Raw genomic sequence first — 26,066 nt, 5'->3', positions numbered from 1 at the left:
TCTCTACAGGTATCTCCTGGAAAGCTGACTAAAAAGCAGAGCCAGTAAGCCTGGAATGGAGACCAGGAGTCTTACCTTGAAGAGGTAATGTCAAAACACAGCCAGGAAAGGGACGGTCAGAGAAGAGGGGCTACCACATCCTGAGTTAGTGACAGATTTGGGGCTAGAATCAGGTATGCTGCCCCTGGTCTGTACCTTTGTCCTGCATGCATGTGGGGAGCTGGAGTATCTGTGACTGTGACTTTGCCTGTTCCTCTGGTGGCAACCAGCAGTGAAGCCCCAGAGTAGGGAGAGCCTGCAAACTTTCCTTCTGTTTTTAAGGAACTTTGTGGGGTAAAAGAAAGACCAGAATAGAGTGAGACAGATGTGCTGCCAGCCAGCAGAGTCCAGGTGGCTTGCTGAAGTGTCATTAGCCGAAAAAGAGGAAAGCCCCCAGTGAAGATTTGTCCTTCCAATTACACACTTGGATTGTGGCAGAGGTTGGTGATCTTGCCTCTCCTCAGTCTGCGTGTGTGTGCCCTGCTGTCGGCAACTCCGGCTGGCTGTGGCAGCCCACCTGCCTGCTATGCCCTCTGACCCTTGGAGTCACAGCTTTGCTCAGGGTCTTTTCCTTGGCCAGGAGGGGGCAGTCAACAGCCTCTCCAGTACCCTTCAGCTAAGCCTGAGAAGCATCTGGAAGGTGGTTAAACAGGATAGGGCTTTCTCAGATCCATGGCTAGCTTCCAGTTCCAGTTCTCAGTTGCCGACTAAGCCACTGGGGCTGGCTAAAGAGAGCAGCATGCTCCCATCCCTGCTTTTTGGTGCTCAGGTACCTGGTTGCCAGGTGCCTAGCCGCTGTGGATAAGCCAGAGGTTTACAGGCAGAGACTGATACATATTCCTAATATCCATTCTCATCTTCTATAAGAATGTGTCCACGAATGTTTAACAGAGCACATGGCTGCCATAGTAAATACTACATTTCCCAGACTCCCTTGTAGCTCAGAGTAGTCATGTGACTAAGTTCCAAGCCAATGGGATATAAACAGAAATGATACAACAGCTTCCAGGAACCTTCCTTGAGAGATTGTTTATAAGCACCCTTTGGCTCCTTCATTCTTTCATCCTCCTGCTTGGAACTTGCTGTCAACTTGGACCATTTATTGTTATTTATTATGTTCAAAACCATTTATGGCATGGCAACAAGATAGTGTGTAGATCCCAGGTACCAGGGAACCACTTTCCACCATTTCAGGTTTTTTGTTTTAGAAGAAATAAACTTCCATATTTTCTGCACTTCTCCTATTTCAGGATTCCTTCTTTGCAGGCAAACCAAATCCTACCTAAAGTAGGTCCTTAACCCAGCTAGACAGAAGATGGGGAAGCCATTGTCCACACATTGGGGCAGGAAGACAGATGTGGTAATAGGTAATGAGCATTTGTCTAGCACTTCCTACGTGGCAGTCCCTGGGTTAAGCATGTTATATGCATTATTCCATTTGATTCTCTCAGTAATACTATGATGCAAAATTTATAATTCCAATTTTATACCTAATTCAACTGAAATTACCCCTGTTAGAAAATCATAGGATTCAAAACCAGAGTTTCTAACTGCAGGTGTAAGTCCTGACTTTTCCGTGGGCAATGAGGAGGGTCCCTTTCAAGCTGTCTGCAGCCTCTCAGACCTTACCTGGGCCACTGGGAGTCACAGATCCTCTTAGATTAGTGACAAGGATTCACACAATTGTGACTGCTTAGAAATTGACCATGAAACAGGTGAGACCCAAGGCAAGCCAAACTGTACTCTTATTCCCCAAACAAAAATCTTGGTCTTGAAATGGGTCAGAGAACTAGTTCCTCTCCTTAATGAAGGTCTTCCCTCAAAAAACATTCCCCAGTGAACCCATCTCTTGTTTAGTGGCTGAGCTAAGACAACTTAAGACTCCTCTTTTTCCTCCTCCTCCTCTCCTCCCCTTGCTCCCGTACTCCCTGGGAATCATGGAGGGACCCTTATACAGCAAAGCCTTTTGTTTATTTCTTTCAGAACATCAAACACAAAATGTCTAAGATAATAATGGCTTCCATCCAGTCAGGATACCCAGCTCTACTACCAAGTGGCCATGTCACCCAGGGAAATGCTTTGTCCTCTCTGGGCCTCACTCTTCTCATCATAAAAAAAAAAAAATAATAATAATAATAATAATAACAACAACACCTAACACTCCCCCCCCCCCCGTGATCCAGGCACAATGTGTTCTAAACACTTTACAGCATGAATTCACTTAATTCTTACAAAAGCCTTGTGAGGAAGGTACTATTACAAATGAAGAACCTGAGACATGGAGGAGTTCAGCTGTTCAAGGTCATGCACAAGGAGAAAATGAGGACAGGTTTGCAATCGGCCCTCAAACCTGTGTCTAGTAACTCAGTCATTGCTCAGATGGCCTCTCCTGCAAAGATTCCACGTGGTAAAGATGAAGCAGCGTGGCTGGGTGGAACAGGGGAGGGTCTAAGCCCTCACTCCCCACCCTGCCCCCCCAACCCCCCGCCCACCACACACACTGCACTAGAAGCTTCTGGTTGTGCTCTGGGCAGTGTGAGAGCCACAGAACTCTTTGTGTCTAAGGGCCCGTCCGGGTGGAACATTCTGAGAATGCCTTATGCCCAGGAGATGCTGGGGTTTGGAAGGGTGGGGACAGAGAGAACATGGGGCCCTGCCATCTGCCACCTGGGACTGGAACTAAAGGCTTCATGGGAATATGTTTGCTGGTTCTCAGCACTGTGATAAATCCTCCAAAAGGACCTGTAGGTTTTCTAGGTGATCAAAATCCCTACCAAGGAGAAATTTTTGCTGGTCCTGGGTGGGTCACATGGTACCCTGGCACCTGTCCCCAGAATATTTCACCCAGTCTGCAGCTGCAGGCAGCTAGGAGGGAACTGGCTGGATCAGGAGCCCCAGGAACCTGGCCACTCTCCAGCGCCTGCCTCTTCCTGAAGGCCCAGCAGCTGGGCTGAGATCTGCCCTCCAGGCTGCCCAAGTCAAACCTGAGGGTGATCCTTGCCTCAGCCCTCTGCTGACTGCCAGGGGGACCTTGGTCACTGAGGGTAAGTGGTGAAGCATGTACCCAGTTTTCAGTGCCTTTCAGTCCTCCTCCCTGTGTGGATCTTACCAACGCTCACCTAGCCAACCACAAAGCCCCACTGACAAGTCACTCTCTGGCTCATGGCTCATGCAAGTGCTCGGTGCCCAGGGGTGGGAGACACCTGATGGGCCAGTTTCACATTGGCTGCTGGTGCAGCCTGGCTGTCGGTGCTCTGGGGAGCAGTCGATGAAAGCCAGGGCCTAGACCCCTGCAAGGACTTTCCCTGGCTCTGTCCCACTTGCTTCCTCTGTATTCCAGCAAGTGGCTCTGTGCCTCAGAAACAACCTGCCAAATGTTCTTGTCATTTTGAAGGCGACCATGAGTTTTCTGCTTGCCCAGTGAGATTTTGTTGATTACAACTGTCATAAATCGCCCCCATTCCCTACCCTACACACCCACAGGAAGCCTGTCTTCAGGGCGTGTAAATGAGCCCTAAATGAAGCCACCTTCCTGCTTTCTTGCCTTCCTTGAACAACACCACATTGTCTTGGACGTGGCACTGTTCTGTGCTGAGGGTCAGACCTGCATCTAAAGTGGGTCTTCTCATTTGTTTAACAGCTGGTTATTGTGTGGCTTTGGTCACATTCCTCTGTCCTCTCTTTGATCTTCACTTCCCCATCTGCACAATGATTCCTCAGAAGTGTCTTATAAGGGGTTCACTCTATGATCTTCTTAAAGAAACAAACACTTTTTTTTTTTTTTTTAATTTAAAACCACTGACCTGATGGCCTCACACTGTGTCAGGAGTTTGTGTAAGTCTTGCCTAAAAACTTTTCTTTAGTCTTCATCATGGCAATGTCCCTAGTTTTACACATCTTCTCTTCTCAGTCTCTGGGCTGAGCCCAGCCCCTGGGGACAAGGGACACAAGAGGCATCATAAGTCAAAGGACCTGCTACCCTGCAGCAGCCTGACTAGTGACAGTACTGAAGTTATTCTGCCTCCTGGAGTTGAGGTCATTTCTATTCTGTCCCCTCTGCATCCCCTGTCCAGGCCTCCTCTGTCCTGACATCTTCACGAGAGTGACAAGGGCCCTTCAAGCATAACAAAGCCTAGGGACCCTACTTTCATTCTGGTTGAGGAGACAGGAATTATTTTCCCCATTTATGGATGAGAAAGCAGGCTCGAAGAGATAAAGGGACTTGGGCCAGAAAACAAAGCAAGTTTTTGACAGAATAATGTAAAAATCCTGGCATCTTGACCACAAGCGAACAGGGTCTCCTGCTCCCCCATCCCCAGCTGGGGCAGTGGTTCTGAGGGGTGTGATGGGGAGAGGAGAACAGTGGGCAACTGAGCCTATCCGGGTTCAAGACCTCTGGGACCTGGGGTAACAGCTCAAGCAGTCAAAGGCAGGAAAGTGGGGGGACAACTACCCTCAGTGTCCTGGGCCCTCCAACGCTGCCTAGGGTTCAAGACCAGGACACTTCAAGAGATGGATAGAGGGTCTTGGAAGTACCAGCCAGAGGGGAGGCCCTTGATTTAGGGACCTGCCAACAAGGGAGTCCTCATCTGTGGCACCTTCCCTGTCACAGGACGGGAGTACTGTGTGAGCAGAAGAGCTGTCTCTGCCGGCCAGTCCACAAGGGAATCTCCCTGAGCACAGCTGGCAGCATCTTAGGTTCTTCTGCTGTTCCCAGGATGGGCCTGGCATGTCCTTCAGGGACCGTGCATGGAAATCAGTATTCTGGTCACACCCACCAGTGTATAATGCCTCCTGCTGGGGAGTACAAGGGAGTTCAGACCCTGCAGTCTGACCAGAGGCCTGCAGGATAGGCAAGGTAGAGAGCAGATAGCAACTTTGTCTCCATTTTATAAACTGGACAAAACTAAGACTCAGGGAGGGAAGTGACTTGTCCAAAGTCACAGCAGGTCATTAGATGACCCACTACTGAGTTTAGGGCCCTGCTGCATTAATTCTGGTTTTGCTGTGGGTTTCCTGCTCAAATAAGACCACAGCAGCCTCTCTGGCCAAGACAACAGCAGTGTATCCATCCTTATTTCCAGCATTTCCCAATGATAGGCTGGTCCTCTTTTAATCAAAAAGGGAGGGGCATACTAGGGGACAAAATTTATGCAAATGACTTGGGAATAAAATGCTTCCCATGCCCCATCCCAGCTCGTCACCCCTGGAAGTGGAAGCCTAAGTCAACAACAGGTTCTCTGAGGGATCTTGGTCAGGAGGACATTTCTTCTGCAGTCTTACTTTCTTTTTCTGTAAGATGGGATGAAGGATGAAATTCATTATTCTGGGACAACTCATATTAGAATTGCCTGGGAAGTTTATACAAAACCCAGACTTCACCTCAGGCCCAACTCTGGGGCTGGGGAAATCTGTGGGAACTCGCATTGTTAAGTAGCTCCCTGGGTGAAGCCACAAGACTGAACAGTCCAGAGGCCTGTCCTGCTTGATGTGCTCTTAGTCAGGAAGTGTGGCAAGCGCACTCTGACTTTGCTTCCTCTCCTGCTTTGTGCTTTATTGAGGGGTTCTAGAGGTGGAAAAGTATCTTGAACAGATTACCAGAGTGCACACTCTTCAGGGAATTCACAAGTACCAGGAGGCACCAGGTAAAGAACCCACTGTGGGTTCTTCGGCCTCCTTGTGATAGATATTTCCCAGGCCTCCAGTCTGGGTTGGATTAGGTGACCCACCTGATGGAAATATCCCCCAAAGAGAAAGATGTATCTAGTGTGGCCTCAACCCATAGATTTTTGGAAACTCCAACTCTATCCAAAGACTGCCTAGCTCAAAATAGTTACCTTCCCTCCCCATTCCAAAAGAACCCCTAACTTCCAGGCTGCCACAGTGGCTCCATTCATTCCTGGGTGTTTGAATGCTCAGCACTCTCATGCTTGCCCTTAAGGATGGGCCAAATGTCACTACCTTGCTGCCTCCAGGCTGAATCAGTCATGGTTCTTGGTGGCAAGCAACAGAAACCAATTCTGACTGACTTAAATGGAGAAGGAATTTATTGGAGGGTATTGGGTACCCCTGAGACTTGCTGGAGAAAACCAGGTTTAGAAAACAGGTAGAAACTCATCTGAGGCCCTCCAGAAAAACTCATGCTATGGAGATTTCCCAAAACTAAAGAAGGGATTTAGATGCTGTGTAACCCATAAAATGACAAATGCCCACTCCTGTGGGATGCAGCACCGTGGGAGAGTCTATGCCTCAGAGAGATGTTGGTGGTTTGGGCTGTGGCTACATTTCCTTTCTTCTAGCCTGGTTTCCAATCCTGTGTGCCTTCCATTTGATAAGTACCTGCCTGCAATTCCTGCTTTGCTCCACCCTATTGAACATCATGAGCTTCATAATATGTTTTTCACACACAGCTAGTGCAGCCTCTAGCTTCTGTGCTGATTCCATAGCAACCCTTGTCCCCCACACCCGCTGTACTCTCACAAACACCCTATCCTGTGTCTCCACAGTCTGCCCCAGAAAAAGGGCATTTGATGTTCAAACCATCTGCTGGGATCACATGTTTCTCTCCAACCAATTTTCTCCCTCATCGAATTGATCAAGAAATATTTATTGGCCATCTACTATGTGCCAGTCACTATGCCAGGTGCTGGAAAATAGGGAGACCCTGTCTTCATGGAACTTACAGAGTGGCGTGGGACTCGGATATTAGAGCATCATATACCTACCTTATTACCAACTGTGACAAACACTATGCAGGAAAAGCTCACAAAATCTTTGAATCCTTTAGTTAGGGGGGACCAGATCTGGCCTGGGAAGTTTCTTTGGAAAGGTGACATTTAAGATGTGAAGGATGAATAAACAGGAGGAAGGGGAAGGAAGGAGGATGGAGGCAGGAGACAAGAGGAGGGAAGGGCATTCTAGGCAGAGGGAAGAGCATGTGAAAGGGTTCTGAGGCAGAATGAAGCTTGTTTCCTCTCAGAAATCGTTAGCTCCCAGTGTGAATGCAGGGAGAGTCACTCTATGTGCCCAAGGGTAGGGAGGTAGGTATGGGCTAGACTCACAGAGCACTGGGCCCAATCACAGATTTAATTTTTACTAAAAAGCAAAAAGTAACTGTTCAAAACAACATACAAGAAGGAGTTGGAACCTGCATATGCATGAGGGGGCCGTGAAGAGTCCAGGTGAGAGATAACAGTAGCTTGGACTAATAACTAGTGGCCATGGAATGGAGCCAAGGGAGCAGATTCAAGACATTTAGGGAGTGGATTTGATAGGACTCGGTGACGAGCACAATTTAGGGGTGAGGGAGACCAAGTGTCTAAGATGACTCAGGTTTGTGACTTGTGTGATCAGCTAGATGGAATTAGAGGAATCTTGCTCCCCACTCCTGTCTCGTAGTGGCAGGGTGCCTACTGAGCAGCAGCCCTGAGCTCTGGCCCCTTCTCTTCATGTATGACTTTTTTAGGGAGGAGGAACTGGGCTGCTGAGGCTCAGGGTCTTCTGGGTTTCCTAGTGACCCTGTCTGCCACGGGCAGGTGTGATCAGTTTGCTGTCTAGGTCACACAGTGAGCTGAAGGGGGCCTGTTCTGCCTCTTGGGTAAGAAGCTTGCAAGCTGGAAGGCCTGTTTAGTTTAGGGAGGCAGAACCAACTTGATCATCTCAAAACGGTGGGTCTGACCCAGAAATGGAAGAGAGATGTCATTTTCCTGATCATCCCCAAACTTAGAAGTACAATTTCCTGAGGCAAGGGATGCTGGAGGAAGAATAGGGTTTGAGGGAGAGACCATGAATTTGACTTTGGATCCCTTTCCTGGTCACTGGGATTTCTAAACCCTGGTTTAAAAGTCCCACTAAGTCAGTACACTTGCCCACATTCACCATTTTTTAATTATTTTTGGGGACATTAACTATATCAAAATAAAACTTTCTAAAAGTTTGTTTCACTTTGGTAGATCAGCCTGGACTTATAAATCTGAATCAGATGAGTGTCCTCAGAGAGATAGTGAGCCTGCACGCCATCCCAGGGGATAAGATCGATGATAACTGCCATGATTGCATGCTTAACACATGTCCTGTATCATGCTAAGACCATCCCATGTACTCTTCACGGTGTTTTATAGGAGAAGGAATTTTATCATTCCTACTTTATAGATGTGGAAAACAAGACCCAGAGAAGTCAAGTGACTTGGGCAAGTCCACCCAGCTAATGAGAGGTGAACCTGGGACTTTAAAGTTCTTCCTCTTAAACACGACACTGAACTAGAGGATGTACTAATTTTTTTTTTTTTTTTTTTTTTTTTTAATACTGGGGATTGAACACAAGGGAGCTTTACCACTGAGCTACTTCCCTAGGCCCCTTTTTTTCTGAAACAGGGTCTCACTGAGTTGTCCAGACTGGCTTTATACTTGTGATCCTCCTGCTTTGGTCTCCCAAGTGGCTGGGATTACAGGTATGTGCCACTGTGCCTGGCTGTTCTGGAGGATTTTTAACCACCACACAAAGCACAATTATTCTCGTGCTCAGCTGAGGGATTCCGAGGATATTCATCTCTGCTTTCCTCTCTCCATCATGCAGGTCCTGTGAGCCTCTGCAGCAGCCACCAGCACCAAGGCGTCTTTCCTTTGCACTCTTCATTCGTGCTCCAGACACCCCTCCCCTCTGGTAATGAGGAGACAAGCTGTCTGGTAAAGCCTCTCAAATACAGCCAGAATCATCTGGAAGAGTTTAGCAGGCAGGCAGGAAGGCCATTCTGAAATCAAGTTAGCCAGGATTCTGCCTGAGGCCCTCTCATGAACCAGCAGTGCAAGCATTGCTGCCTATGGAAGCAGACTGCTCCTGGAGCTGCTGATAAAGTCGCCTGGCTCTTTGTGGCCACTGACTTGTCCTTATGTGCATTGGGAAGCAAAGCTGTTGTGAGGCATGGCATTTCCTAGGGTTCTGCATTGGAGGTGGAGAGGGCACAGCAACCATCTTCCCACCCAGCAGGTGTGGTCTTAACCCCCTGCACAGGTGTCTCTGGTGAGAGGTCTTCATGGCTGTCTGTGGGGGTCTGTGCACTGTGGACTGAGCTTGTGGACCTTTAACCTTTACCCAGGCCTCCTGTGTAAAATGAGGTAATAACTGTACTAACCTGTGGAGCTATCGTGAGTATAGTGGTTTAATACTTACAAAGCTCTTGGCACATAGTGTTATAAAACAGTTTACTTTCATCACCACCACCACCACCACCATCACCATCACCATCACCACCATCAATATCACCACCACCACCACCATCACCATCACCACCACCATACCACCACCATCACCATTTCCATCAACACCACTAACATTACCAACACCATCACACCACCACCACCACCACCATCAATATCACCACCACCACCACCACGATCACCATCACCACCACCACCACCAATATCACTACCACCACCATCACCACCACTATCACCAACAATACTACCATCACCACCACTATCACCAACAATACCACCATCACCACCACCACCATCAATATCACCACCACCATCACCATCACCACCACCATCACCATGTCCATTACCATTACCATTAACATTACCACCACCATCACACCACCACCACTAACATTACCACCATCACACCACCACCACCACCACCACCATCATCATCACCACCACCATACCACCACCATCACCATTTCCATCAACACCACTAACATTACCACCACCATCACACCACCACCACTAACATTACCACCATCACACCACCACCATCACCACCATCATCACCAATACCACCACCGCTACCACCATCACACCACCACCACCACCACCATCACCATCACCATCACCACCACCAATATCACTACTACCACCATCACCACCACTATCACCAACAATACCACCATTACCACCACCACCATCAATATCACCACCACCATACCACCACCATCACCATTTCCATCAACACCACTAGCATTACCACCACCATCACACCACCACCACCACCATCACCATCACCATCACCACCATCAATATCACCACCACCACCACCACCAATACCACCACCACCATCAGTATCACCACCACCATCACCATCACCACCACATCACCATCTCCATTACCATTACCATTAACACTACCACCACCATCACACCACCACCACTAACATTACCACCATCACACCACCACCACCACCACCACCACCACCACCATAATCACCAATATCACCACCACTACCACCATCATCACCATTACCACCACCATCGCTACTATTCAGTACTAGGTTTCCCATCCACACGTCTTTTTTTTTTTTTTTTAAAGCAAAACCAGGGGCTGAGGATTTAGCTCAGTTGGTAGAGTACTTGCCTTTGAAGCACAAGGCCCTGGGTTCAATCCCCAGTACCACAATAAAACAAAAAAAAACAAAAAACAATCAAGTACTATATGTAATATTGTTTTTAATACTTTATTTAAACAAGTTTTAAATAACCCCACTCTTAAAACATAGCTTCCTCCTAAGCAACAGTATCCTTGAGATCACAGATTTGATGGTTTTGGTTATATTTTTAAAGGTTCATCATCATATATACATGCCTATGGAAGTAACTCTTCACCCTGTAGCACTAAATGGTCTTGTACTGACAGATAGGTCCCACACCTTGCTTCTAGGGCCACCACTGCCACCAAGTTCTTGCTCTGTGGGTTGTTGGCTGTGACAATACTTTCTAAGGAGCAGTTCACTGGTGGGGTTGATAACCTGTGGTCTCCCCCACACCACCGCATTCCAGTCTCCTGGAGTTGTCATTCTGCAGAGATTCTAGCAGCTCATCCCAGGTTTGTAGAAGGAACTGTTTATAATAAGCTTTCTCTAACCCAGCTGCTCTCTTGGGATTTGTGGGACTGTCATTCAGGTATGTTCCTTTCTCACCCATTTCTTCTCCTCAGTCTGGGATGGTCCCCTAATCCTTTCTCCCCATTCAGCTTCGCCTTGCCTCTTATCCTGACTCTGTTGAGGATATCACTCAGGAGAGGGCATGCCTAAACCCAGGCCCTCCAGCTAGCCTCCAGGCCAGTTGGTCAGCCTGCTCCAGGCTTCCAGAAGCAGAAACTCCCAGGGGTTTTGTCTCTACTGCCTGTGGACTCGCCTCTTGCTTGCCTGCTCATTTCACTCCTGGGTCCAGAAACATCTTTTCTCTAAACCTGACCAGCAGGGACAGTTGCTCAGATGACTTATTAGGTGTTCCCTCTAATCCAAGTCTCTTCTTTCCTCATGTAGACCAAAGGGTAAATCTCCAAAGAGGCCTTGAGGGGTCTTCAGCTAGTGGGGAAGCCTGAGAGCTGGGAGGCTGTGCCAGGGGTCAAGGAGAAGATGGAAGTCAATTGCGCGACTAATGCCTTGGATGCGTTGCATTTTTCTGACCCCATCCTGCCTGACAACACCCAGGGCTTCACAAATGTGCGTTCAGAAAGTCCCACCCTGGGGGGCTGGGGATGTAGCTCAGTGGTACAGCCTGCCCAGCATGCATGTCACTGTGTTTGATCCCCAGCACCACACACACACACAAGTCCCACCCTATTTGTGTAATAAGGTCCTTGAAATTGGCTGGCCCCTAACTGAAACAGGAAAAAACAGAGGGAGCTGGGTACAAACTTTCAAAAACCGATGACAACATGATTCCCTCCATCAGGTGGGAAAAAGGAAAAATGCATATAAAGCAAGCCCAGAACCTCTTCCTGCAGAGTAGAAATGGACTGGTTTTCATTGAATGATACGACTTTACTTTTTTAGTCTCTCTGTGCACTTTGGGAACCAACATATAGGAAACAGTCTAAATTGTGTCTTCTCAAAACAGTCAGAGGCTTTGAAGGTTGGGGGTTCAGAGTGAATTCTTTGCTCCAGTCAGGTAATCCCTGGGCCCTCCTCAACTCCAGGTCCTGTGAGCTAAGCCTGAGGGCCACTTCCATTTGATACCCTTGACACTCTCTCCCTTCCCTCCTGATCCATGCCCAATCCTGCCCCTCAGACTCTCACCCCACAGCTCCCACTTCTGGAAGGAATTGAATTTTATAAAGCAAGCTCACCTTGCTGTCTGCCCAGCTGGCCTCCCCTTGGTGCAACCTGTGTTCACTAATGCACTTACAGGATCTTCACTCCTTCCCTGTCAAGTTGGCCTGGCTTTGGTTCGATAGGAAAAGGCAGGGCAGGGGTAGAGCTTAGAGGACTCTTAAACCCACTCTGCCCTCTACACGTATTTAACTGATCAGAACCGTTAATTTTACTTTTTACAGTATATATTTCATTGTACTGGAAATTATCATCTCTTATAAATGACTTTCATAAGTAGTTGTGCTAGCTTATGGAATTCTGGAGACAAAGAATCCAAAACAGTGATATGTACACTTCACAAAAAATTAGACAAATTAAAGACGTTTGTGAACAATAACCCTCATTATGACAGCCTTACACAGTGGAATAGTTAGAAGGCGATACAGGGTTATTCACAACAGCGATGATAAAACAATCACACTATAGTTACTATAATCAAAACACTACCTATCTGCTGGTCCCAGGATAGAGAGTGAAGATTCAGAATTAAAAAGCCGTGGTTTCTGTGCTCAAGGGATCCTGGCCCAAGTCACTTTGGCTCAAGCAAATATTGTAAGGGCTCTTCAAATCCATTCTCCACCTGCCCTGATAGGCGTCAGCAGCCATCAGATGGGCTCGGATATGACTCGGGGCCAGGCACTCTTGCCTCTTGTTCTCACACCTTGTGTGCTCAGACCCTGAGTGTATGGTGTGTGCCTCCACATCCTTTCACATTTCATCTGCGTCAGTATTGGGTTTTGCTACTCAGTCAAATTCTTGAAGATGAGAAAGAAATGTGTTTATTCATTGAAATTGCTTTGTGGAAGGATCTGCTCAGCTGAACACCTGGATTGTATTTTGATAATGATGATGTTGATGTTGAAAACGCTTGATAATTCAATAACTACGTAATGTGTCCTATTTTTAAAAGGCAACTTGGCTGGAGCCCAACTAACTAAACAGAAGAAGGTTCTTTTAAGACAGTGGTAAAAGACAAGGATTTGCAAACCCACCAGATGAGAGAACAGCACTCTGCTTGGCAGTTGTGTCTGCATTTGGCACTGTCCAGCTCACCTCCAGAATGACACAACGTCCATCTGTTTCTGTCTGTCATGGCCCTGGGCCCATCACTCCCTAAATACTACCCTTCCTGCCTCCTAGGCAGGTCTGAGCCTCTTCAGTGAGTGGGTGGGGCTGATATTTAGGTGGTGTTCAGGGTAAGGACAACTCCATTCCACCTGCTTCCATGTGCCCTCCCTCATCTCTGGAAGCTCCCAGGGGGAGGCTGGTGGGCCTCCCTATTGGAGGAAATGGACAGCAGTTACTTGCATATTTAGTGATGGAAATCCCTAGATGTAATTTTTATCATAGGCCTTCTGGTAGCTCCACAGCTGTCCCTGAAACTTTCCAGGTCATGTCCCTGTCTCTGGCCTAAGATATATCCGTGAACAAGTTGAACACTGCAGTGAGAGGTATTTTGGCAGCCTCTGCAATTCCATGTACCTTCCATGTGCTATCCTTGGCCAGAGAGCTAGAAATATCAGCCCATGGGTGCTGGGACTGGCTGGAACCACCTTCCCTATAGATATTGTACATGTAAGGGAAGGACCTTGAAAATCAAATTCTACAATATAGAAGAGGGCTAGGGATATAGCTCAGTTGGTAGAGTGCTTGCCTCCCATGCACAAGGTCCTAGGTTTGATCCCCAGTGCCATTAAAAAAAAAAAAAAAAAAAAAAGCTTTAAATTAAAAAAAAATGGAAAAAAAAAACAATGGAGAAAAGAAATAAAATAAAAAGAAGGAAAGAGAAAGAAAGAAAGAAATGTGAACAAGACTTATGGATAAAATTAGAATTGATGAAATGACAATGGTCCCCAAGGGGTTTGTTAAGCCCCTGGTCCTCACAGGACTGAAGACCTTCTGTTGGATTGTGAAGACATCTTGGATATGTCTAATATTCTCATTATCTTTTTTGTCCACTGGGTTTCATCTTGATAAACTGAGTAGCTGGTATGGAGGTGTGTGTGACAGAGAAAGATACAAAGATGTGGACATGAAAGGGAATTTCAGGTCCAAGGACCTGAAAGAAAGGGTGGGCTGGGGAGGTATCTCAGTGGTAAAGCTCTTGTTTAGCATTCATAGTCCCAGGGTTCAATTCCTAGAACAAGTCACGAAATGGGAGTCGGAGGAGGTTGGAATTTTTCATTGCTCAGAAAAAACATGAGTTTCCTATTACTTGAGCCACCCAATGCAGAGCCCTTAGGAGTCCTGTGGAACTGCTTTATCTTGTCTTATGCAGACAGATGTATGTTTCCTATTCTAATACCTAGCAAAGGAAGGAAAGGCCATGGGGCTGGTGGGCCTGCAGATAGTCTGGACCGACAATCAGAGGAGCTTGAATTTCATGCTAGCTCAGATGCCAACAGCAATAATCTGTCTTTCATCTAATTCTTCTTGGATTCCTGGACTTGCTGGGAAAGAAGCTAACAGTTTCAGGCTGATTTGCTGGCTGAAGTGGCTGAGGGAATGGAAATTTGGAACAAGAACCAAACCACAGATATCTTTTGGCCACAACAAACCACAGTGCAGAAGACTACTCTCAAAGCAATTCAAGTCATCATTTATTACTGACTCTTCTCTGCCGGTCACCTGCTGACTGTGGCCTACCATGTCACCAAACTGGTGGGAACAGATGGTCTAATCTGATGAGTGCATCACAGAACAGAGTAGCAGTGAACTGAGAGAGTCATAGCAGGTCAGGACTGGAACTTCTTTCTTCTACAGACAGGGAAACTGAGGCACAGGAAGAAGCATATTATAGTTATTAGTTCCCACTTCTGCTTCTCCAATTAGATTACAGAGGGGCAAGGCTTAGCAGAGGGCTTGGTCTTGGAAGATGCCTGAGAGATGTTTGTGGGAGGGGAAAGGAAGGAATGGAGGGAGAGGGGACTTACCAAAGTTATACTATGGCCATGCAGGATAGGCCTCCCCCAATAGGCCTCGCTCTGGAGGCATGCAGGCCACTGTCCCTCTTAGTGTTCCAGTTCTAGTCAGTGCTCTGAGCAAGCAGTTGGCCGGCCTGTTGTCCAGAAAGTATCACCGATACTGTCAGACTCCCAAGGCATCTGCTCTTCCAAGCAGGGTGCATGGAGAAGCCCCTGATCTGTCATGTGAGCTGCATCAGAGGAGACAACCAGGACTTTTGGTCCACCTCCTCTGCTGAGGGGCTAAGCCTAGGGTATCCACTCAGGCTAGGGTTTGGGGCCAAGGAGAGTCAGGGTGATGACCTGTAGGATTCAGGCAGAATGGAGCCTAACAGACAATCCCAGCAAGGCTTCCATGCAAAGGATGGAAGAATTTTGGAAAAGTTAATGAGGCAGGACCTGGGAAACAGATCCAGAGAGCAGAGGGGACTTGCTCAAGTTCATGCACTGTCAGAAGCAAAGACAGATTAGCAGCAGGGCTTGGAATCGTCATGGGGGAGCAGTGGGCCTGAACAGAGAGGAAGAGAAGGAGCCTGTGCAAGTCCCCAGGGCAGCACAGTAATGCACCTGCAGACTGTTTATAGGTGAGGCAGCCTCAGCCAAAGCATGTTGGACAGGAAAGGGGTGTGGGAAACTGTTAAGGAAGCTGAGTCCTCTGGACCATTCTTTGTTGTCTCAGACCCAGCTCCACTCTCTGAGAATCTACTTCCTCTCTGTCCTTTGCTTTAGGCATAGGAGGGGCTCAGAGCTAGACTTGACTCTCTTCTAAGCAGCTTCCAGCATCAAGGCCCTGTCAGTGATGTGACCTTCTGCCACATGCAGACATTTACTGGGTATCTCTCATGTCCCAGGACTGGTGCTAAACTCAGTGCTTGGTCTGTGACCCCAGGAGTCTTATGATCTTGTTGGGAAGCTGAGCACATTTGAGATACCCAGCATGGAGCACTCCAAGGCAGGGATGATCCCAGGCACACCCTATGGGTGACCAGAAGCAGAGTCTCAGCTTCAGAGCTGGTCTCTTAGAAGAGGTAAGGCTGAATCTGGAACCTGAGCATTACATGTTGGGACGAGGGGTTTGAGTAGTCACTGTGGCAAGAATTCATAGGATTTCTTGCAAAGGCAGAGGGAAGGAAATGTGTTGGGATAGGCTTAGAACCGTGGGATGAAGCCAGTGTTGTTCAAGAATTTTTTCAGCCGGGTATGGTAGCTCACATGTGTAATTTCGGTGACTCAGGAGGCTAAGGCAGGAGGATCACAAGTATGAGGCCATCCTGGGCAGCTTACTGAGACCTTGTCTCAAAATGAAAAATAAAAAATGCTGGGAATATAGTTTAGTGATAGAGTGACTTGGGTTCAATCCTTAGTACCAAAAAAAAAAAAAAAAAAAAAAAAAAGTTTAGCAGAGTGTTTCACCAAAGAAATCTTTATTCAGAATGTGTCAAGCTGCTCAAAGAAGACCACTATATCCTCTCTACTCCCTCTTACCCCAGAGTTAGCCTCACTCTTATTGAACCAGCAGGGAGACTGATGCACAGAAAGCAAAAGGGATAAGCTCAAGCTCATTTGCTATCAGGAGCAGAGACAGATAAGAGTTGAGATTTGTCTCCTTTCCCCAGTTCAGAGTTGTTTTGTTGTTGTTGTTGTTGTTTTTCTTTTCTTTTTTTTTTTTTTTTTTTACTAGATCTTGCAGAATGGAGCCAGATTGGGGTTACTTGGGGAGCTATGGAATGTGTTTAGGCAGAGACATTCTTTCTGGCTTTCCAGTCTGACAGCCCAGCTAAAATTGTAATCTCTCTATGTTGTAATCCTTTATTGAGAAGACTGAGAAGACTAGCATATTGGATGACCTGAGAAGTATCTCCAGTGATGCAGGGTCAAAGAAACTGGTGGAGTTGGTAGTTTGTGCCCAGGAGGGACAGATACTCTTGGTGAAGTTTTGATAAATAGATGAACATCAATGAATAAGTTATATGGAAGAACCAATGCTTCCTTAAATTGCAACGGGAATTCTGCCATTCATTCACAGGCCTAATGAAGTCACTTTAATTAGCAACTCCCAAATAACTAGAAAAGCCCCATCTTCAACTTACAAATAATGCTGAAGAACTGATCAACAGCTGGGCATGGTGGCCCATACCTGTAATCCCAGCAGCTGGGAGGTTGAGGCAGGGGGATCGAGAGTTCAAAGCCAGCCTCAGCAAAAGTGGGATGCTAAGCAACTCAGTGAGACCTGTCTCTAAATAAAATACAAAATAGGGCTGGGGATGTGGCTCAGTGATTGAGTGCCTCTGAATTCAATCCCTGGTATCCTCTGCCACCGCCACCCGCCACGTACATACACAAAAAAACTCAAAAAACAATCTTTGGAAGTTAGAGAAGACCTTCTGCCTGTCTTCCCTGCGGTTTGCCAAGCCTCTTTCCACCAGGTCTCTGCCTGGTCTCATGACAAGTTAGTGTCCATGACCTTGTGGCCCAGAAGGCTAACTGGAACTTGGGGTGAGGTGAAACGTCTAAAATGGATAGCATATACATTTATCCTTTTTGTCATCGTTGTTTATTCTTTTATACATCCTAGACTTCACAGAAAAAAGTCACTTCCTGGTTGCAGAGTCAAATCAATCCTCTTCCCCCACACACAGTCACCCAGCAGATAAACAAGCAAGCTGCTCCTAAGCTCAGATCCCCAGCAACGCCCCTATATTGTACTTAAGCAGCACTTTGCAGTGTGTGAACAATTTTCAGATACATTCTCTTATTTATTCTTCACAAAAATACTGTGAGACCAGCCAAACTGGCATTGTCAGAGAGGCAAGATTTGCCCTGATGATGTTGCTGGTTAGCATTTATTCAATCAATATTTATTTATATGTATTTATGAATGATATTTGTTATTACATTGTAAAGCCAGATCTGCTGACTTGCTTTCCAGGACAATCTCAGCCCCCACCAGACTTTTTCTCCTAAGGATATAAATAAAAATGGATTTCCCACTAGGAGCAGGTCAAATGACTTAATACAGCCTGAGACAATTCACAGCCACCTGGTAAATCTTATGTGAGTCATTTGAATAATAAACCAGAGGAATTCTCAAGCCCGTAGCAGAAAGAAATAGAATCACACAGTGGAGAGAACTCATTTATTGAGATCAGTGGCTTTTAAACATTTTTAGAAGCACAAAAACCATTCTTAAAATCAAATTTGGGCTGGGGATGTAGATTAGTGGTAGAGTGCTTGCCTGGTGTGTGTGAGGCCCTGGCTTCAATCCCCAGTACTGTAACAAAACAAAACTGTGTGTGTGTGTGTGTGTGTGTGTGTGGCAACTTAGCTTGAACAACTTAGCTTGAACTTGAGGCCTCACTAAGACAGTATCTGCCTTACCTCATTTTCTGTTGCTGTAAGTGAATACCACAAACTGAATAATCTATAAAAGAAATTTATTTCCTACTATTCTGAAGACTGGGAAGTCCAGTGTCACAGGGCCACATCTGGTAAGAGCTTTCTTATTATGGGGACTACCACAGAGTCCTGAGATGGCACAGGGTATCACATGGCCAGAGTGTCCTAGCTCAGGTCTCTCCTCTTCTTGTAAAGCCACAGGCCCACTGATCCCACCCTTGTGACCTCATTTTACCTTAATTACCTCTCCAAAGTTCCACCTTCAAATATCATAGTCAGGTGTTATGGTTTAGATACAAGATGTCCCTCAAAACCTCACATGTGAGACAAAGCAGGAAGGTTTGGAGGAGAAATGATGGGGTTGGAGCATTAACCTAATCAGATAATTAATCCCTAATGTGGAATTAACTGAGTGGTAACTGAAGTGGTAGGGTGTAACTGGAGGAGATTGGAATTGGGGTGTGGCTTTGGGGTATTTTTTTTTTTTTTTGTATCTGGAAAGTGGAGACTGCTCTGATCTGCTTTCTGATCACCATGATGTGAGCTACTTCCCTCTACCACCCTCCCCCACCATGATGTTCAGCCTCACCCTGAGCCCTGAGGGATGGAGCTGGCCTTCTATGGACTAAGATTTCTGAAACCATGAGAAATTTTTCCTCCTCTACAATTGTTCTGGTCAGGTCTTTTAGTCACAGCAGTGAAAAATACCTGACTAAAACATCAGGTTATTTATACCCTCGTACTCACAGAGGGGATTAAATTTCACATGAGTTTTGGTGGGGCCGTTCAAACTATAGCAGCATCTTTGAGAAACCCCATATTTGTAGATGAGGAAACAGGCCCAGAGGCCCAGGGAGAGGCTGCTGGGGAATTGGTGCCTAAGATGGGACTAGAACCCCAACTAGTGTTATTCCCATTGAAGGGTTCTCAGGATGAATGAGCTAATCTTCCCAAGTCACTTTTTGGCCAGACCTCCACTGTTCCACTTGTTTCTACACACACCCTATCCTTTCTTTCCCCTTTGTTCTAGCTAGTCCTTCTTCTTGGAATGCATTTCCACCTGCAAAATTTATATTATTTTCTTCCTGACCACCCCCATGAAACTGGAATTAAAGGTCATAGCTGGTGACAGTGTCACTTCTGAGACCCTCCAGAACCTTTGGCCACACTCAGGATGTTTTGCTTTGTCTAGAGCCATCTGAGGCTTAATCCCACCCGAGACTCCTTCTTGAGAACAGGGCCTGCCTCATCACAGAATCTAACGCAGGGTCTTTCAGCTTTAAACTGCCTTGAAACTATGGCCTCATAGTGTTACTCTCAAGTAGAGTCTTCTCTGCTTTGCTTATTTGTTTACTTATTTTTAAGGGGATTGATGTGTAGAATCAGTCTTATTTCTGAGTATCCAAGTCCTGGTTGAATTCTTTTAAAGTTTTTTTGTTTTGTTTTTTTTGTACTGGGAATAGAACCCAGGGCACTCAACCACTGAGCTACTCTCAAGTCCTTTTTAAAAATATTTTATTTGGGGACAGGGTCTTGCTAAGTTGCTTAAGGCCTCATTAAATTGCTGAGGCTGACTTTGCACTTATGATCCTCCTGCCTCAGCCTCCTGAGCTGCTGGGATTACAGGTATGTGCCACCATGCCAGGCTTAAAACCGTTTGATAACAATTACAGAAGACTATCATTTTGGACTAAGCCTCTCCTAGAGGCTTCAGAGAGAGCATGGCCCTGCCAACATCCTGATTTTATGGGGAGGGGTGGAAGGAAGTAGGTCACTGGGGGCATGCCCTGGAAGACTTTATCTCATCTCTGGCCCTCTCCCCTCCCCTCCCCCTTGTTCTTTCTCCTCTCCTCTCTCTCTTTCTGGGCTGCCATGAGCCATGAACTGAGCAGCCTTCCTTCTACCATGATGCTTCTGCTCCTTTAGGTTGTTTATGTCAGGCACTTTTGTCACAGTGATGGACCGTTAACTAATACTTGCAATCTACCCTCTTAGAGCTTTCCTTTTGATAAGAGAGACATGACAATAAACACAAATGAGTAAATAGAAAAATGGTAGATTCTGTTGCGTGTACTGAAGAAAATAAGTGGGTCAGGTGACATTTTAGCTCTTACCTGACGAAGGGAAGCTCATTGTGGAGAGGCAGACAGGAGGTAGATCTGCAGGGCTTTGAGATGATATTGGAAAAATGGATTGTCATGGAGCCAAAGCAGTCATGGACTGCCCTACCTGGGCTGTTCAAATGGGAGCTAGTGACTTAGAAGAGAATGGTGGCAACAGAGGAGTAAAATGGACAGATTCAAGATGCCGTGTGATGGTAGAAGCAAAGGTGCTGTGGGTTGGCTGTGGAGCTTTGAGAAAGGGAGGAATCAATGTTAAACCTAGATTTTTGGCTTCAGCTGAAAGCATTTATTTTTTTAGTAGATCATGAAGCCATTTATTGAACTGGGGAAGATTAGTGGAAGTGCCTGTTAGGGCTGAGAAGCAGGAATCAAGAGTTCTATTAGTTTTGCAATAGCAGACATCTTGAAATGCCAAGGAAGCCATTAATTATGTGAGTCCAGTGGCAAGACAGCCTCCAAATCTAATGTCTTTCACCCTGACTTGTGATACGATCAGACCAAAAACCAAGGCCTACCGTGAAATTGGAAAATGTCTTTCTTCCTTTTAGAAGACTTCTCTTTCTCCAGGGTTCTACTGGCCATGTGCCCACTGGGAGCCCCTGAATAACTGCTAATATTGAGAGACTTGCCGAGCAGCATTGATGTTTTCAACCTCCTTCACAAAGTACATTGTGTTACAAAAGCATCCCGTGATATCTTCAGAATGTGTCCAGTTTCAATGGAGCAGGCTCTCTTGGGGCTTCCAGGATAAGCTGAGGTGGAAGGGTTGAGGGAGGATGTCGGTGACCCTGGACAGCATTCCCAGGACTCCAGGATGCCAGCTGCTTGGCCAATTAAAGGAGAAAGCTTTTGTTTTGCATAGTCTGACTTTCCCTAGGAAGATCTTGGAAAAAAGAGCCTGCGCTGGACAAGTGAGCCTCAGCCCACATTGCTGACTCAGAAATAGCAGCTGCGTGCCCTGGGAGCTGGCAGTTGTTGGCACAATCAAAGATCAATTAAAACATGCCATTCTGGTTTGCTCTTCCTACATGGCTGCTCCAGGGCACTTCCTCTCACTTTCAGCTTCCCCCAAAGAGTTTTTTTGCTGCCTAATTAACTTGGAGCTGAGTGACCTAGAAGGATGCGTGCTGCACAGGAGGGAGGGGCATTGCACCAGGGACTCAAGAGTCAGGACTTGTTCTGGTTCTACCGAAACTGTTCCTGAGACTGCCAGCAAGTCATTTAACTCCCTGTGCCTCAGGTCCCTCAACTGTGGAACAGCTAGTGATTTGTCTACCTTTTTGTCCAGGTGTTTGGGGGAGTCATTGAAAATAAAAGGAGAATACATAGGACCACACTGTATGCACTGTAAACTCCTCTCCAAATGTAATGGCTTCTGTGATATATTGATATAGCATGTAAAAATACATGTTTTTTTAACCCATCTTAAAGACAATCTTTTAAACAGTTTAAGAGAAAATCCTCTTTATTTGGGAGAAGAAATTGGCAATCCTGAACCCCTGAAGTATCCTGAGCTGATATTACTTCTCTTCTCTGGGGCCTCAAGGGAGCTATAACTGGGTGCCCTTGGAATGTCCACAGCAAAGGATGCTGGGAACCTCCAAGGGAAAGTTGTCAGACTGAGCAAATAAAAGTATAGGACATACGGTTAAATCTGAGTTTCAGATAAACAATAATTTGAGTATAAGTGTGTTTCAAATATTGCATGGGATATATTGATTGCATTGTTTATCATAGCTGTGCATCTTATATTTTATCCAGCAACTCTACAGGATGCCTGGGCAGCATCCAGCAGGCCTACAACATCACTTGGATCCCCAAGATGCCTCACTCTTGTCTCCAGGAGAGAGCTCTGCCTTTAGAGTGCAGGTATCCTTGCTCTTCAAGTCCTTTGGATTAAAGATATAATTTGTCTTCAATAATTCATCACATGTATTTGAGGGCTGCCTATGTACAAAAGTATGTTGTCCAAATGTGTAAGACAATATGTCTAGTCACCACGGACTTAAACCTCAGAGAAGGAAGCTCTTCTCTTGGCTGAAGGAGAGGAGACCAAACGCATCGGAGACACTGGGGGAAGGGTTAGGAGGGTGTTAGCCAGGGAGCAGGACCACAGAAAGAGCAAGGTTTGGTTTTGCATACCCAGTATGCCTCCCTCCTTGCAGATTGGACACTGGGGGCTGGGGACCAGGGACCCAGCCATAGCATGTCTTTTCCTCATGAAGTTATTTCTGCTTTGGATATAGGCTTTTCAGTGAGATGAAGGGAAGCAGTGAGAGAAGACTTCAGGTGATGCCTCACTGGGAACAGTGTGTTTGAGACTCCACCGCAACTTGTCCCTAGCAGCCCCAGAAGTGCACACGAAGGAGAAAGCAAATTAGCTGCTGACCTGGCCGTATTCCAGATGAGTAGACACTCAGCTGGGCCTGTGGTCTCCCTTTTATCTCTCTGTCTTAGTCCATTTTGTGCTGCTACCATAGAATACCACAGATTGGGTAACAATAAGTAAATATAAGTTGACTTGATTCATGGTTGTAGAAAGTGGAAAGTCCAAGATGGAGGGGCCACATCTGGTGAGAACCTTCTTGCTATGCATTGTAACATGGTGAAGGGCTTCTTGTGGGGATGGGGCGGGGGAGGCTGAATTCATTCTATTATCAGGAACTTAACACCTGCAATAACTAACTCACTCCTACCATAATGGCAGTAATCCACTCATGAGAGAGGGCAGGGCCCACAAGACCTCACACCACTCAACACCATTGCATTAGAATTAAGTTTCCAACAAGAACTTTGGGGATATATTCAAACCATAGTGCCTTCCTTCTTGCTTTTTATCATTATTGCCTGACCAACTACCACAAGCAGGGCCTTTCATCTGACTCACAGAAGGAAATAAAGCAGAGCCCCCCTGAAGCTAAGAAAGTTAAGAAGGGAACTGGATGGACAAGGAATCAAGTCCAACTGGGAGATCCAGGAAGACTTCCTGGAGGAACTAGGCCTTGGCTCTGAGTCTTGAGGGATGCATAGTATTTGAACATGTAGAGACAGAGAAGGAGGGCATACCCACACGGAGGAAAGAGAGTGTGGCAGAGGGGAGGCTGGGGAGCCCCGAACACATGGAGGAAGGAAGTGGTGGTCATGCTGACTTCAGGCCATCCCAAAGACCCAAGGGAAAGCCATGTTTGCATCATTTTGGGATGCTCAGGAAAACATCCTGGCCACTTGTTTACCTGTTTTCCCTTCTATTGAGCACATCTTTCTCTGTTGGAGGCTCATTTATAATGGAGGCAACCTCCTTCAGAGGGAGCAGGTGTTTCTCTGGGATGAAGCACCTTGGGAAGCAGAGTGTACAAGTGGAGGGGAAAGCCTGTCGCAGCACAGTCAGGTGGAGACAAGGGCAGAAGGGGGAGGAGGCTGGGGGCCAGAAGACAAGGCAGCGAAGCAAGAGAGAGCTTAAGCCCTCCCCACCCAGCACTCGCTCTCTTCTCCCTCCCTCTGCTCTCTTCCCTCTGCATATCTGGATTGAGATTACCCTCTGCTCTGGGTTCCTCAGAAAGCAGAGCTTGAGGCAAAGGCTCAAGTGTATCTGCTTCACTGGGGAGTGAGTTCAAGGGAGAGCCAACACAAGGGTGGGATCTCAAGCTGGCCACAGCTCGGTACACACAGTGGCTCCTTTCACGGACCCATCATCTGTGAGGACATGTGAGAACCACACCCTACACTCCTGCTCGGTCTGGAGGAGGAAGAGAAAAGCACCGGTCTCCACTTCTCCAGGTTGCAGAAGCACAGGGCTTTTTGCATGTCAGGGTCAACAGGGAAGCTGGTGGGGAACAGCGTGAGGTATTGTCATGTTGGGCCAGGGGGACGAGTGTTGGAGCCCATGTGGAGATGGTCACCACAGTGAAGGCTGGGGCTGAAGCAAGGGACCTTAGGAGAGGCCCACGAGGACCTGGAGATGCCCAAGAATGCAAGGACGGTCCATCTCAGCAGCTCTCCCCTTAGTTACTAGTTAGCTCTTAAGCAGGTGTCTGCCTGCTGGCAAACTACTGAGAGCAGGAGTCGCATACAAGGTACCAGTGGAGGGTGGAGGCAGAGTGGGCCTCAAGAAAGCTCACTCCCCTGCACAGACCAGACGGGCCTGGCTGGGATCCCCAAGGGCCTCAGAGAGCAAACATAATCCCAAACAAAGACAAGGCATTAAAGGGACTCCTGGGGACCCAGCATTATTAATGCCTATTCAAGCCAGGGAAATCAATAACTGTTTAGAATGGGCTTTAGGGAGGAGACTAGTTTAGATGAAGAAAAAGGAAAAACAAATAGTTGCCCTCGATGAGGTAAGGGGGCGCGAGGCAGGGCTCCCCCAGCTTGACAGTGCTTCTGTAACCTTTTGATTGACACTTGCAGAGAAGGAGGATCTGTGTATAGGTAGAAATTATGAACTAGATTGATGTCTTAATCTAATTTTCCCTTACCTATCCAAAGACCCCAAATTCCAAAAAAGAAGATTTATTATTTTTCTAAAACAGATTAGTACCTTCTTCCTCAAAGCACTAGGAAACAAAAAAGGCTTTTAAAGCTCTAGAGGTTAAATTTGAAATGCTAGTACTCTCAGTTTGGCAGGAAAAGTAAGAACAATGCTGATTCCATTTGAATGGTCTGGGGTTTATCTAATTCTCTTCTCCAGGACCGAAGCCCTACTGAATATAGACACTTTTTGCTTCCCCCAGGGGAATAGGGGTGGGCATTATTGGCCCAGTTTGGCAGCTAGGAAAGCAAAGCACAAAATGGGGGAAGGATCTGTCCAAAAGAACACGGTGACCGTGTGAAGTATGACAATTCCCACTGACTTCTTGATTATAGTGTTAGTATAGAAACTATGGTAGACCCTGGATTAAGCACCATCATATAAGACGGTGTTAAGGTGGGGGTTATGAGGACAAGGGGACACTGTAGGTTATGGAGGACCACTCCTTTAGGGTCTGAAAATTTCTTTGTGTTCACTTCCTATTTTAGTCAGCTTTTTCACTGCTATGACTAAAAGATTCAACCAGAACAATTTTAGGGGAGGAAAAGTGTATTTGGGAGCTCACGGTTTCAGAGGTCTCAATCCATAGACGGCAGGCTCCGTTTCCTCAGAGCTTGAGGTGAGGCACAACAACATTGTGGAGGGAAGGGGTTCGCATGATGATCAGAAGCAAGGAGAGACTCTATGCTCCAGATACAAAATATATACTCCATAGTCACACCCCTAATGAACCACTTCCTCCAGCCACACCCACTGCCCCATCCACCACCCAGTTAATCCCATCAGGGATGGATTCACTGATTAGGTTAAGGCTCTCACAACCCAATCACTTCTCTTCCAAACCTTCTTGCATTGTCTCACATGAGATATGGGGGACAGGGGCGGAATGTTATGGTTTGGATATGAGGTGTCCCCCAAAACTCATG

The 26,066-nt window shown here is 46.7% G+C and overlaps 1 long non-coding RNA gene across 1 annotated transcript; it reads left to right on the top strand.

The window, feature by feature from the left end:
* Positions 1 to 10,706: 10,706 nt before the first annotated feature.
* Positions 10,707 to 24,746, top strand: LOC306671083. The gene is made up of 3 exons (XR_013766579.1): positions 10,707 to 10,934; positions 22,374 to 22,481; positions 22,859 to 24,746. It is a non-coding gene; the product is annotated as an uncharacterized lncRNA (long non-coding RNA).
* Positions 24,747 to 26,066: the final 1,320 nt, after the last annotated feature.

This window comes from Sciurus vulgaris, assembly GCF_902686455.1.
Source record: "Sciurus vulgaris genome assembly, chromosome: 10".
NCBI classification, from domain to species: domain Eukaryota; kingdom Metazoa; phylum Chordata; class Mammalia; order Rodentia; family Sciuridae; genus Sciurus; species Sciurus vulgaris.
This window is presented reverse-complemented; position numbering and strand designations above follow the sequence as displayed.